This window comes from Lithobates pipiens, unplaced genomic scaffold, assembly GCF_037356315.1.
Source record: "Lithobates pipiens isolate NorthernLeopardFrog02 unplaced genomic scaffold, aLitPip1_a1.2 Scaffold_8, whole genome shotgun sequence".
Taxonomy (NCBI): Eukaryota; Metazoa; Chordata; class Amphibia; order Anura; family Ranidae; genus Lithobates; species Lithobates pipiens.
Window position 1 is genome coordinate 568,966,579 of NW_027507903.1, and position 12,500 is coordinate 568,979,078.

General features: G+C 45.8%; 6 non-coding genes across 6 annotated transcripts; 2 read left to right on the forward strand and 4 right to left on the reverse strand.

The window, feature by feature from the left end:
• Positions 1-506: 506 nt before the first annotated feature.
• TRNAM-CAU (transfer RNA methionine (anticodon CAU)) lies at positions 507-579 on the reverse strand. Its single transcript has one exon. It is a non-coding gene; the product is annotated as a tRNA-Met (tRNA).
• A 1,040-nt stretch (positions 580-1,619) lies between these two features.
• TRNAM-CAU (transfer RNA methionine (anticodon CAU)) lies at positions 1,620-1,692 on the reverse strand. The gene has a single exon. It is a non-coding gene; the product is annotated as a tRNA-Met (tRNA).
• A 120-nt stretch (positions 1,693-1,812) lies between these two features.
• On the forward strand, positions 1,813-1,884 carry TRNAE-UUC (transfer RNA glutamic acid (anticodon UUC)). The gene has a single exon. It is a non-coding gene; the product is annotated as a tRNA-Glu (tRNA).
• Positions 1,885-7,317: 5,433 nt separating this feature from the next.
• On the reverse strand, positions 7,318-7,390 carry TRNAM-CAU (transfer RNA methionine (anticodon CAU)). Its single transcript has one exon. It is a non-coding gene; the product is annotated as a tRNA-Met (tRNA).
• Positions 7,391-10,733: 3,343 nt separating this feature from the next.
• Positions 10,734-10,806, reverse strand: TRNAM-CAU (transfer RNA methionine (anticodon CAU)). The gene has a single exon. It is a non-coding gene; the product is annotated as a tRNA-Met (tRNA).
• A 1,233-nt stretch (positions 10,807-12,039) lies between these two features.
• On the forward strand, positions 12,040-12,111 carry TRNAE-UUC (transfer RNA glutamic acid (anticodon UUC)). The gene has a single exon. It is a non-coding gene; the product is annotated as a tRNA-Glu (tRNA).
• The last annotated feature ends 389 nt before the right edge of the window (positions 12,112-12,500 follow it).

A 12,500-nucleotide genomic window follows, 5' to 3' on the forward strand; every position in this document is an offset into this window, starting at 1 on the left:
TGCTAGCTTTAAATAGGCCACTGGGCACCAGAAATTGTCACGCATTGTGTGCGCTTTGGCGTACGCACATGCGTACTAGCACATGAAGTTTCTCGGCCGTTCTCGCTCTTCTGCACATTTGCATTGGCAAATATCTATGTGCCAATCTTCTGCAAACCATTCTCTGACAGAGACATCATCTTTTTTTTCCACACCTTTGAAAAAGCCCTTTTGAATTCCTCGGTGCTTTGTTCTTTCTGTGTGATGAAACTAAGGGAAGCATGTCACATAGATGGAAAATGCCTCTGTTGTTCCAGGATGAGTAGACATTGTATCTTGCAAGGTCTGTTGGATGCAGAGCTAAAGATTTTAGCTGGGTGGAATATGGTGGAAGGCAAAAGAGCACTGAAAGCTTGATCTTCCGGTCAATGTTCCATCCATATGGTTTCCTACAAGACCTAAGGGATGAAGAGTAGTGTTTTTCATAGATTAAGGACCCCAAGGCTCACAAAATGGTTAGAGGGTAGTGCCCCGTGTGAGGATCGAACTCACGACCTTCAGATTATGAGACTGACGCGCTACCTGCTGCGCTAACGAGGCCAATTAGTGAAAGTGATATGTGTGTCATAGCTGGCCACCATACTTGGAAGCTGATGGCGGTGGCACATCTTTTTTTCCCTTTGGTTTTCTCTATTTTTCTCAAAACAAGGTAGCTAGTTTTCCCATATGGTCTGGCGGTTAGGATTCCTGGTTTTCACCCAGGCGCCCTGGGTTCGACTCCCGGTATGGGAAATGCAAGTCCTTTTAACGACCCGCACACTCCTAGTGCTGAAACCTCAAAGCTGTTTTTCCATTGTAACCTCCAATCATTCCCTTGTTGTCAAAGTACCAAGGGTCAAAGCCAGGGATGCATACAAGACAGGTCAAGCCGGGTCAGGACAGGAAATGAAATACTATCAGGAACACAGGAACTCACAGGGCAAGCTGAAGTTCATCCAGCAACTAATGGCTCATGCACGCGCTTTGGCGTACGTATATGCGCACTGGCACATGAATTTTCACACATGAATAATATCAGGATCACAGGAACTCACAGGGGAAGCTGAAGATCATCCAGCAACTAATGGCTTATGCTGCTAGCTTTAAATAGGCCACTGGGCACCAGAAATTGTCACGCATTGTGTGCGCTTTGGCGTACGCACATGCGTACTAGCACATGAAGTTTCTCGGCCGTTCTCGCTCTTCTGCACATTTGCATTGGCAAATATCTATGTGCCAATCTTCTGCAAACCATTCTCTGACAGAGACATCATCTTTTTTTTCCACACCTTTGAAAAAGCCCTTTTGAATTCCTCGGTGCTTTGTTCTTTCTGTGTGATGAAACTAAGGGAAGCATGTCACATAGATGGAAAATGCCTCTGTTGTTCCAGGATGAGTAGACATTGTATCTTGCAAGGTCTGTTGGATGCAGAGCTAAAGATTTTAGCTGGGTGGAATATGGTGGAAGGCAAAAGAGCACTGAAAGCTTGATCTTCCGGTCAATTTTCCATCCATATGGTTTCCTACAAGACCTAAGGGATGAAGAGTAGTGTTTTTCATAGATTAAGGACCCCAAGGTTTACAAAATGGTTAGAGAGTAGTGCCCCGTGTGAGGATCGAACTCACGACCTTCAGATTATGAGACTGACGCGCTACCTGCTGCGCTAACGAGGCCAATTAGTGAAAGTGATACGTGTGTCATAGCTGGCCACCATACTTGGAAGCTGATGGCGGTGGCACATCTTTTTTTCCCTTTGGTTTTCTCTATTTTTCTCAAAACAAGGCAGCTAGTTTTCCCATATGGTCTAGCGGTTAGGATGCCTGGTTTTCACCCAGGCGGCCCGGGTTCGACTCCCGGTATGGGAAATGCAAGTCCTTTTAACGACCCGCACACTCCTAGTGCTGAAACCTCAAAGCTGTTTTTCCATTGTAACCTCCAATCATTCCCTTGTTGTCAAAGTACCAAGGGTCAAAGCCAGGGATGCAGACAAGACAGGTCAAGCCGGGTCAGGACAGGAAATGAAATACTATCAGGAACACAGGAACTCACAGGGCAAGCTGAAGTTCATCCAGCAACTAATGGCTCATGCACGCGCTTTGGGTTACCTATATGCGCACTGGCACATGAATTTTCACACATGAATAATATCAGGATCACAGGAACTCACAGGGGAAGCTGAAGATCATCCAGCAACTAATGGCTTATGCTGCTAGCTTTAAATAGGCCACTGGGCACCAGAAATTGTCACGCATTGTGTGCGATTTGGCGTACGCACATGCGTACTAGCACATGAAGTTTCTCGGCCGTTCTCGCTCTTCTGCACATTTGCATTGGCAAATATCTATGTGCCAATCTTCTGCAAACCATTCTCTGACAGAGACATCATCTTTTTTTTCCACACCTTTGAAAAAGCCCTTTTGAATTCCTCGGTGCTTTGTTCTTTCTGTGTGATGAAACTAAGGGAAGCATGTCACATAGATGGAAAATGCCTCTGTTGTTCAAGGATGAGTAGACATTGTATCTTGCAAGGTCTGTTGGATGCAGAGCTAAAGATTTTAGCTGGGTGGAATATGGTGGAAGGCAAAAGAGCACTGAAAGCTTGATCTTCCGGTCAATGTTCCATCCATATGGTTTCCTACAAGACCTAAGGGATGAAGAGTAGTGTTTTTCATAGATTAAGGACCCCAAGGCTCACAAAATGGTTAGAGAGTAGTGCCCCGTGTGAGGATCGAACTCACGACCTTTAGATTATGAGACTGACGCTCTACCTGCTGCGCTAACGAGGCCAATTAGTGAAAGTGATATGTGTGTCATAGCTGGCCACCATACTTGGAAGCTGATGGCGGTGGCACATCTTTTTTTCCCTTTGGTTATCTCTATTTTTCTCAAACTAGGGCAGCTGGTTTTCCCATATGGTCTAGCGGTTAGGATTCCTGGTTTTCACACAGGCGGCCCGGGTTCGACTCCCGGTATGGGAAATGCAAGTCCTTTTAACGACCCGCACACTCCTAGTGCTGAAACCTCAAAGCTGTTTTTCCATTGTAACCTCCAATCATTCCCTTGTTGTCAAAGTACCAAGGGTCAAAGCCAGGGATGCAGACAAGATAGGTCAAGGCGGATCAGGAACTTGTTGTCAAAGTTCCAAGGGTCAAAGCCAGGGATGCAGACAAGACAGGTCAAGCCGGGTCAGGACAGGAAATCAAATACTATCAGGAACACAGGAACTCACAGGGCAAGCTGAAGTTCATCCAGCAACTAATGGCTCATGCACGCGCTTTGGTGTACGTATATGCGCACTGGCACATGAATTTTCACACATGAATAATATCAGGATCACAGGAATTCACAGGGGAAGCTGAAGATCATCCAGCAACTAATGGCTTATGCTGCTAGCTTTAAATAGGCCACTGGGCACCAGAAATTGTCACGCATTGTGTGCGCTATGGCGTACGCACATGCGAACTAGCACATGAAGTTTCTCGGCCGTTCTCGCTCTTCTGCACATTTGCATTGGCAAATATCTATGTGCTAATCTTCTGCAAACCATTCTCTGACAGGGACATCATCTTTTTTTTCCACACCTTTGAAAAAGCCCTTTTGAATTCCTCGGTGCTTTGTTCTTTCTGTGTGATGAAACTAAGGGAAGCATGTCACATAGATGGAAAATGCCTCTGTTGTTCCAGGATGAGTAGACATTGTATCTTGCAAGGTCTGTTGGATGCAGAGCTAAAGATTTTAGCTGGGTGGAATATGGTGGAAGGCAAAAGAGCACTGAAAGCTTGATCTTCCGGTCAATTTTCCATCCATATGGTTTCCTACAAGACCTAAGGGATGAAGAGTAGTGTTTTTCATAGATTAAGGACCCCAAGGCTCACAAAATGGTTAGAGAGTAGTGCCCCGTGTGAGGATCGAACTCACGACCTTCAGATTATGAGACTGACGTGCTACCTGCTGCGCTAACGAGGCCAATTAGTGAAAGTGATATGTGTGTCATAGCTGGCCACCATACTTGGAAGCTGATGGCGGTGGCACATCTTTTTTTCCCTTTGGTTTTCTTTATTTTTCTCAAAACAAGGCAGCTAGTTTTCCCATATGGTCTATCGGTTAGGATTCCTGGTTTTCACCCAGGCGGCCCGGGTTCCACTCCCGGTATGGGAAATGCAAGTCCTTTTAACGACCCGCACACTCCTAGTGCTGAAACCTCAAAGCTGTTTTTCCATTGTAACCTCCAATCATTCCCTTGTTGTCAAAGTACCAAGGGTCAAAGCCAGGGATGCAGACAAGATAGGTCAAGGCGGATCAGGAACTTGTTGTCAAAGTTCCAAGGGTCAAAGCCAGGGATGCAGACAAGACAGGTCAAGCCGGGTCAGGACAGGAAATCAAATACTATCAGGAACACAGGAACTCACAGGGCAAGCTGAAGTTCATCCAGCAACTAATGGCTCATGCACGCGCTTTGGTGTACGTATATGCGCACTGGCACATGAATTTTCACACATGAATAATATCAGGATCACAGGAATTCACAGGGGAAGCTGAAGATCATCCAGCAACTAATGGCTTATGCTGCTAGCTTTAAATAGGCCACTGGGCACCAGAAATTGTCACGCATTGTGTGCGCTATGGCGTACGCACATGCGAACTAGCACATGAAGTTTCTCGGCCGTTCTCGCTCTTCTGCACATTTGCATTGGCAAATATCTATGTGCTAATCTTCTGCAAACCATTCTCTGACAGGGACATCATCTTTTTTTTCCACACCTTTGAAAAAGCCCTTTTGAATTCCTCGGTGCTTTGTTCTTTCTGTGTGATGAAACTAAGGGAAGCATGTCACATAGATGGAAAATGCCTCTGTTGTTCCAGGATGAGTAGACATTGTATCTTGCAAGGTCTGTTGGATGCAGAGCTAAAGATTTTAGCTGGGTGGAATATGGTGGAAGGCAAAAGAGCACTGAAAGCTTGATCTTCCGGTCAATGTTCCATCCATATGGTTTCCTACAAGACCTAAGGGATGAAGAGTAGTGTTTATCATAGATTAAGGACCCCAAGGCTTACAAAATGGTTAGAGAGTAGTGCCCCGTGGGAGGATCGAACTCACGACCTTCAGATTATGAGGCTGACGCGCTACCTGCTGCGCTAACGAGGACACTTAGAGAAAGTGATATGTGTGTCATAGCTGGCCACCATACTTGGAAGCTCATGGCGGTGGCACATCTTTTTTTCCCTTTGGTTTTCTCTATTTTTCTCAAAACAAGGTAGGTAGTTTTCCCATATGGTCAGCGGGTAGGACTCCTGGTTTTCACCCAGGCGGGCTGGGTTCGACTCCCGGTATGGGAAATGCAAGTCCTTTTAACGACCCGCACACTCCTAGTGCTGAAACCTCAAAGCTGTTTTTCCATTGTAACCTCCAATCATTCCCTTGTTGTCAAAGTACCAAGGGTCAAAGCCAGGGATGCAGACAAGACAGGTCAAGCAGGGTCAGGACAGGAAATGAAATACTATCAGGAACACAGGAACTCACAGGGCAAGCTGAAGTTCATCCAGCAACTAATGGCTCATGCACGCGCTTTGGCGTACGTATATGCGCACTGGCACATGAATTTTCACACATGAATAATATCAGGATCACATGAACTCACAGGGGAAGCTGAAGATCATCCAGCAACTAATGGCTTATGCTGCTAGCTTTAAATAGGCCACTGGGCACCAGAAATTGTCACGCATTGTGTGCGCTTTGACGTACGCACATGTGTACTAGCACATGAAGTTTCTCGGCCGTTCTCGCTCTTCTGCACATTTGCATTGGCAAATATCTATGTGCCAATCTTCTGCAAACCATTCTCTGACAGAGACATCATCTTTTTTTTCCACACCTTTGAAAAGGCCCTTTTGAATTCCTCGGTGCTTTGTTCTTTCTGTGTGATGAAACTAAGGGAAGCATGTCACATAGATGGAAAATGCCTCTGTTGTTCCAGGATGAGTAGACATTGTATCTTGCAAGGTCTGTTGGATGCAGAGCTAAAGATTTTAGCTGGGTGGAATATGGTGGAAGGCAAAAGAGCACTGAAAGCTTGATCTTCCGGTCAATTTTCCATCCATATGGTTTCCTACAAGATCTAAGGGATGAAGAGTAGTGTTTTTCATAGATTAAGGACCCCAAGGCTCACAAAATGGTTAGAGGGTAGTGCCCCGTGTGAGGATCGAACTCACGACCTTCCGATTATGAGACTGACGCGCTACCTGCTGCGCTAACGAGGCCAATTAGTGAAAGTGATATGTGTGTCATAGCTGGCCACCATACTTGGAAGCTGATGGCGGTGGCACATCTTTTTTTCCCTTTGGTTTTCTCTATTTTTCTCAAATCAAGGCAGCTAGTTTTCCCATATGGTCTAGCATTTAGGATTCCTGGTTTTCACCCAGGCGCCCCGGGTTCGACTCCCGGTATGGGAAATGCAAGTCCTTTTAATGACCCGCACACTCCTAGTGCTGAAACCTCAAAGCTGTTTTTCCATTGTAACCTCCAATCATTCCCTTGTTGTCAAAGTACCAAGGGTCAAAGCCAGGGATGCAGACAAGACAGGTCAAGCCGGGTCAGGACAGGAAATGAAATACTATCAGGAACACAGGAACTCACAGGGCAAGCTGAAGTTCATCCAGCAACTAATGGCTCATGCACGCGCTTTGGCGTACGTATATGCGCACTGGCACATGAATTTTCACACATGAATAATATCAGGATCACAGGAATTCACAGGGGAAGCTGAAGATCATCCAGCAACTAATGGCTTATGCTGCTAGCTTTAAATAGGCCACTGGGCACCAGAAATTGTCACGCATTGTGTGCGCTATGGCGTACGCACATGCGAACTAGCACATGAAGTTTCTCGGCCGTTCTCGCTCTTCTGCACATTTGCATTGGCAAATATCTATGTGCTAATCTTCTGCAAACCATTCTCTGACAGGGACATCATCTTTTTTTTCCACACCTTTGAAAAAGCCCTTTTGAATTCCTCGGTGCTTTGTTCTTTCTGTGTGATGAAACTAAGGGAAGCATGTCACATAGATGGAAAATGCCTCTGTTGTTCCAGGATGAGTAGACATTGTATCTTGCAAGGTCTGTTGGATGCAGAGCTAAAGATTTTAGCTGGGTGGAATATGGTGGAAGGCAAAAGAGCACTGAAAGCTTGATCTTCCGGTCAATTTTCCATCCATATGGTTTCCTACAAGACCTAAGGGATGAAGAGTAGTGTTTTTCATAGATTAAGGACCCCAAGGCTCACAAAATGGTTAGAGAGTAGTGCCCCGTGTGAGGATCGAACTCACGACCTTCAGATTATGAGACTGACGCGCTACCTGCTGCGCTAACGAGGCCAATTAGTGAAAGTGATATGTGTGTCATAGCTGGCCACCATACTTGGAAGCTGATGGCGGTGGCACATCTTTTTTTCCCTTTGGTTTTCTTTATTTTTCTCAAAACAAGGCAGCTAGTTTTCCCATATGGTCTATCGGTTAGGATTCCTGGTTTTCACCCAGGCGGCCCGGGTTCCACTCCCGGTATGGGAAATGCAAGTCCTTTTAACGACCCGCACACTCCTAGTGCTGAAACCTCAAAGCTGTTTTTCCATTGTAACCTCCAATCATTCCCTTGTTGTCAAAGTACCAAGGGTCAAAGCCAGGGATGCAGACAAGATAGGTCAAGGCGGATCAGGAACTTGTTGTCAAAGTTCCAAGGGTCAAAGCCAGGGATGCAGACAAGACAGGTCAAGCCGGGTCAGGACAGGAAATCAAATACTATCAGGAACACAGGAACTCACAGGGCAAGCTGAAGTTCATCCAGCAACTAATGGCTCATGCACGCGCTTTGGTGTACGTATATGCGCACTGGCACATGAATTTTCACACATGAATAATATCAGGATCACAGGAATTCACAGGGGAAGCTGAAGATCATCCAGCAACTAATGGCTTATGCTGCTAGCTTTAAATAGGCCACTGGGCACCAGAAATTGTCACGCATTGTGTGCGCTATGGCGTACGCACATGCGAACTAGCACATGAAGTTTCTCGGCCGTTCTCGCTCTTCTGCACATTTGCATTGGCAAATATCTATGTGCTAATCTTCTGCAAACCATTCTCTGACAGGGACATCATCTTTTTTTTCCACACCTTTGAAAAAGCCCTTTTGAATTCCTCGGTGCTTTGTTCTTTCTGTGTGATGAAACTAAGGGAAGCATGTCACATAGATGGAAAATGCCTCTGTTGTTCCAGGATGAGTAGACATTGTATCTTGCAAGGTCTGTTGGATGCAGAGCTAAAGATTTTAGCTGGGTGGAATATGGTGGAAGGCAAAAGAGCACTGAAAGCTTGATCTTCCGGTCAATGTTCCATCCATATGGTTTCCTACAAGACCTAAGGGATGAAGAGTAGTGTTTATCATAGATTAAGGACCCCAAGGCTTACAAAATGGTTAGAGAGTAGTGCCCCGTGGGAGGATCGAACTCACGACCTTCAGATTATGAGGCTGACGCGCTACCTGCTGCGCTAACGAGGACACTTAGAGAAAGTGATATGTGTGTCATAGCTGGCCACCATACTTGGAAGCTCATGGCGGTGGCACATCTTTTTTTCCCTTTGGTTTTCTCTATTTTTCTCTATTTTTCTCAAAACAAGGCAGGTAGTTTTCCCATATGGTCTAGCGGGTAGGACTCCTGGTTTTCACCCAGGCGGCCTGGGTTCGACTCCCGGTATGGGAAATGCAAGTCCTTTTAACGACCCGCACACTCCTAGTGCTGAAACCTCAAAGCTGTTTTTCCATTGTAACCTCCAATCATTCCCTTGTTGTCAAAGTACCAAGGGTCAAAGCCAGGGATGCAGACAAGACAGGTCAAGCAGGGTCAGGACAGGAAATGAAATACTATCAGGAACACAGGAACTCACAGGGCAAGCTGAAGTTCATCCAGCAACTAATGGCTCATGCACGCGCTTTGGCGTACGTATATGCGCACTGGCACATGAATTTTCACACATGAATAATATCAGGATCACATGAACTCACAGGGGAAGCTGAAGATCATCCAGCAACTAATGGCTTATGCTGCTAGCTTTAAATAGGCCACTGGGCACCAGAAATTGTCACGCATTGTGTGCGCTTTGGCGTACGCACATGCGTACTAGCACATGAAGTTTCTCGGCCGTTCTCGCTCTTCTGCACATTTGCATTGGCAAATATCTATGTGCCAATCTTCTGCAAACCATTCTCTGACAGAGACATCATCTTTTTTTTCCACACCTTTGAAAAGGCCCTTTTGAATTCCTCGGTGCTTTGTTCTTTCTGTGTGATGAAACTAAGGGAAGCATGTCACATAGATGGAAAATGCCTCTGTTGTTCCAGGATGAGTAGACATTGTATCTTGCAAGGTCTGTTGGATGCAGAGCTAAAGATTTTAGCTGGGTGGAATATGGTGGAAGGCAAAAGAGCACTGAAAGCTTGATCTTCCGGTCAATTTTCCATCCATATGGTTTCCTACAAGATCTAAGGGATGAAGAGTAGTGTTTTTCATAGATTAAGGACCCCAAGGCTCACAAAATGGTTAGAGGGTAGTGCCCCGTGTGAGGATCGAACTCACGACCTTCCGATTATGAGACTGACGCGCTACCTGCTGCGCTAACGAGGCCAATTAGTGAAAGTGATATGTGTGTCATAGCTGGCCACCATACTTGGAAGCTGATGGCGGTGGCACATCTTTTTTTCCCTTTGGTTTTCTCTATTTTTCTCAAATCAAGGCAGCTAGTTTTCCCATATGGTCTAGCATTTAGGATTCCTGGTTTTCACCCAGGCGCCCCGGGTTCGACTCCCGGTATGGGAAATGCAAGTCCTTTTAATGACCCGCACACTCCTAGTGCTGAAACCTCAAAGCTGTTTTTCCATTGTAACCTCCAATCATTCCCTTGTTGTCAAAGTACCAAGGGTCAAAGCCAGGGATGCAGACAAGACAGGTCAAGCCGGGTCAGGACAGGAAATGAAATACTATCAGGAACACAGGAACTCACAGGGCAAGCTGAAGTTCATCCAGCAACTAATGGCTCATGCACGCGCTTTGGCGTACGTATATGCGCACTGGCACATGAATTTTCACACATGAATAATATCAGGATCACAGGAATTCACAGGGGAAGCTGAAGATCATCCAGCAACTAATGGCTTATGCTGCTAGCTTTAAATAGGCCACTGGGCACCAGAAATTGTCACGCATTGTGTGCGCTATGGCGTACGCACATGCGAACTAGCACATGAAGTTTCTCGGCCGTTCTCGCTCTTCTGCACATTTGCATTGGCAAATATCTATGTGCCAATCTTCTGCAAACCATTCTCTGACAGAGACATCATCTTTTTTTTCCACACCTTTGAAAAAGCCCTTTTGAATTCCTCGGTGCTTTGTTCTTTCTGTGTGATGAAACTAAGGGAAGCATGTCACATAGATGGAAAATGCCTCTGTTGTTCCAGGATGAGTAGACATTGTATATTGCAAGGTCTGTTGGATGCAGAGCTAAAGATTTTAGCTGGGTGGAATATGGTGGAAGGCAAAAGAGCACTGAAAGCCTGATCTTCCGGTCAATTTTCCATCCATATGGTTTCCTACAAGACCTAAGGGATGAAGAGTAGTGTTTTTCATAGATTAAGGACCCCAAGGCTCACAAAATGGTTAGAGAGTAGTGCCCCGTGTGAGGATCGAACTCACGACCTTCAGATTATGAGACTGACGCGCTACCTGCTGCGCTAACGAGGCCAATTAGTGAAACTGATATGTGTGTCATAGCTGGCCACCATACTTGGAAGCTGATGGCGGTGGCACATCTTTTTTTCCCTTTGGTTTTCTTTATTTTTCTCAAAACAAGGCAGCTAGTTTTCCCATATGGTCTAGCGGTTAGGATTCTTGGTTTTCACCCAGGCGGCCCGGGTTCCACTCCCGGTATGGGAAATGCAAGTCCTTTTAACGACCCGCACACTCCTAGTGCTGAAACCTCAAAGCTGTTTTTCCATTGTAACCTCCAATCATTCCCTTGTTGTCAAAGTACCAAGGGTCAAAGCCAGGGATGCAGACAAGACAGGTAAAGCAGGGTCAGGACAGGAAATGAAATACTATCAGGAACACAGGAACTCACAGGGCAAGCTGAAGTTCATCCAGCAACTAATGGCTCATGCACGCGCTTTGGCGTACGTATATGCGCACTGGCACATGAATTTTCACACATGAATAATATCAGGATCACAGGAACTCACAGGGGAAGCTGAAGATCATCCAGCAACTAATGGCTTATGCTGCTAGCTTTAAATAGGCCACTGGGCACCAGAAATTGTCACGCATTGTGTGCGCTTTGGCGTACGCACATGCGTACTAGCACATGAAGTTTCTCGGCCGTTCTCGCTCTTCTGCACATTTGCATTGGCAAATATCTATGTGCCAATCTTCTGCAAACCATTCTCTGACAGAGACATCATCTTTTTATTCCACACCTTTGAAAAAGCCCTTTTGAATTCCTCGGTGCTTTGTTCTTTCTGTGTGATGAAACTAAGGGAAGCATGTCACATAGATGGAAAATGCCTCTGTTGTTCCAGGATGAGTAGACATTGTATCTTGCAAGGTCTGTTGGATGCAGAGCTAAAGATTTTAGCTGGGTGGAATATGGTGGAAGGCAAAAGAGCACTGAAAGCTTGATCTTCCGGTCAATTTTCCATCCATATGGTTTCCTACAAGACCTAAGGGATGAAGAGTAGTGTTTTTCATAGATTAAGGACCCCAAGGCTCACAAAACGGTTAGAGAGTAGTGCCCCGTGTGAGGATCGAACGCACGACCTTCAGATTATGAGACTGACGCGCTATCTGCTGCGCTAACGAGGCCAATTAGTGAAAGTGATATGTGTGTCATAGCTGGCCACCATACTTGGAAGCTGATGGCGGTGGCACATCTTTTTTTCCCTTTGGTTTTCTCTATTTTTCTCAAAACAAGGTAGTTTGTTTTCCCATATGGTCTAGCGGTTAGGATTCCTGGTTTTCACCCAGGCGGCCCGGGTTCGACTCCCGGTATGGGAAATGCAAGTCCTTTTAACGACCCGCACACTCCTAGTGCTGAAACCTCAAAGCTGTTTTTCCATTGTAACCTCCAATCATTCCCTTGTTGTCAAAGTACCAAGGGTCAAAGCCAGGGATGCAGACAAGACAGGTCAAGCCGGGTCAGGACAGGAAATGAAATACTATCAGGAACACAGGAACTCACAGGGCAAGCTGAAGTTCATCCAGCAACTAATGGCTCATGCACGCGCTTTGGCGTACGTATATGCGCACTGGCACATGAATTTTCACACATGAATAATATCAGGATCACAGGAACTCACAATGGAAGCTGAAGATCATCCAGCAACAAATGGCTTATGCTGCTAGCTTTAAATAGGCTACTGGGCACCAGAAATTGTCACGCATTG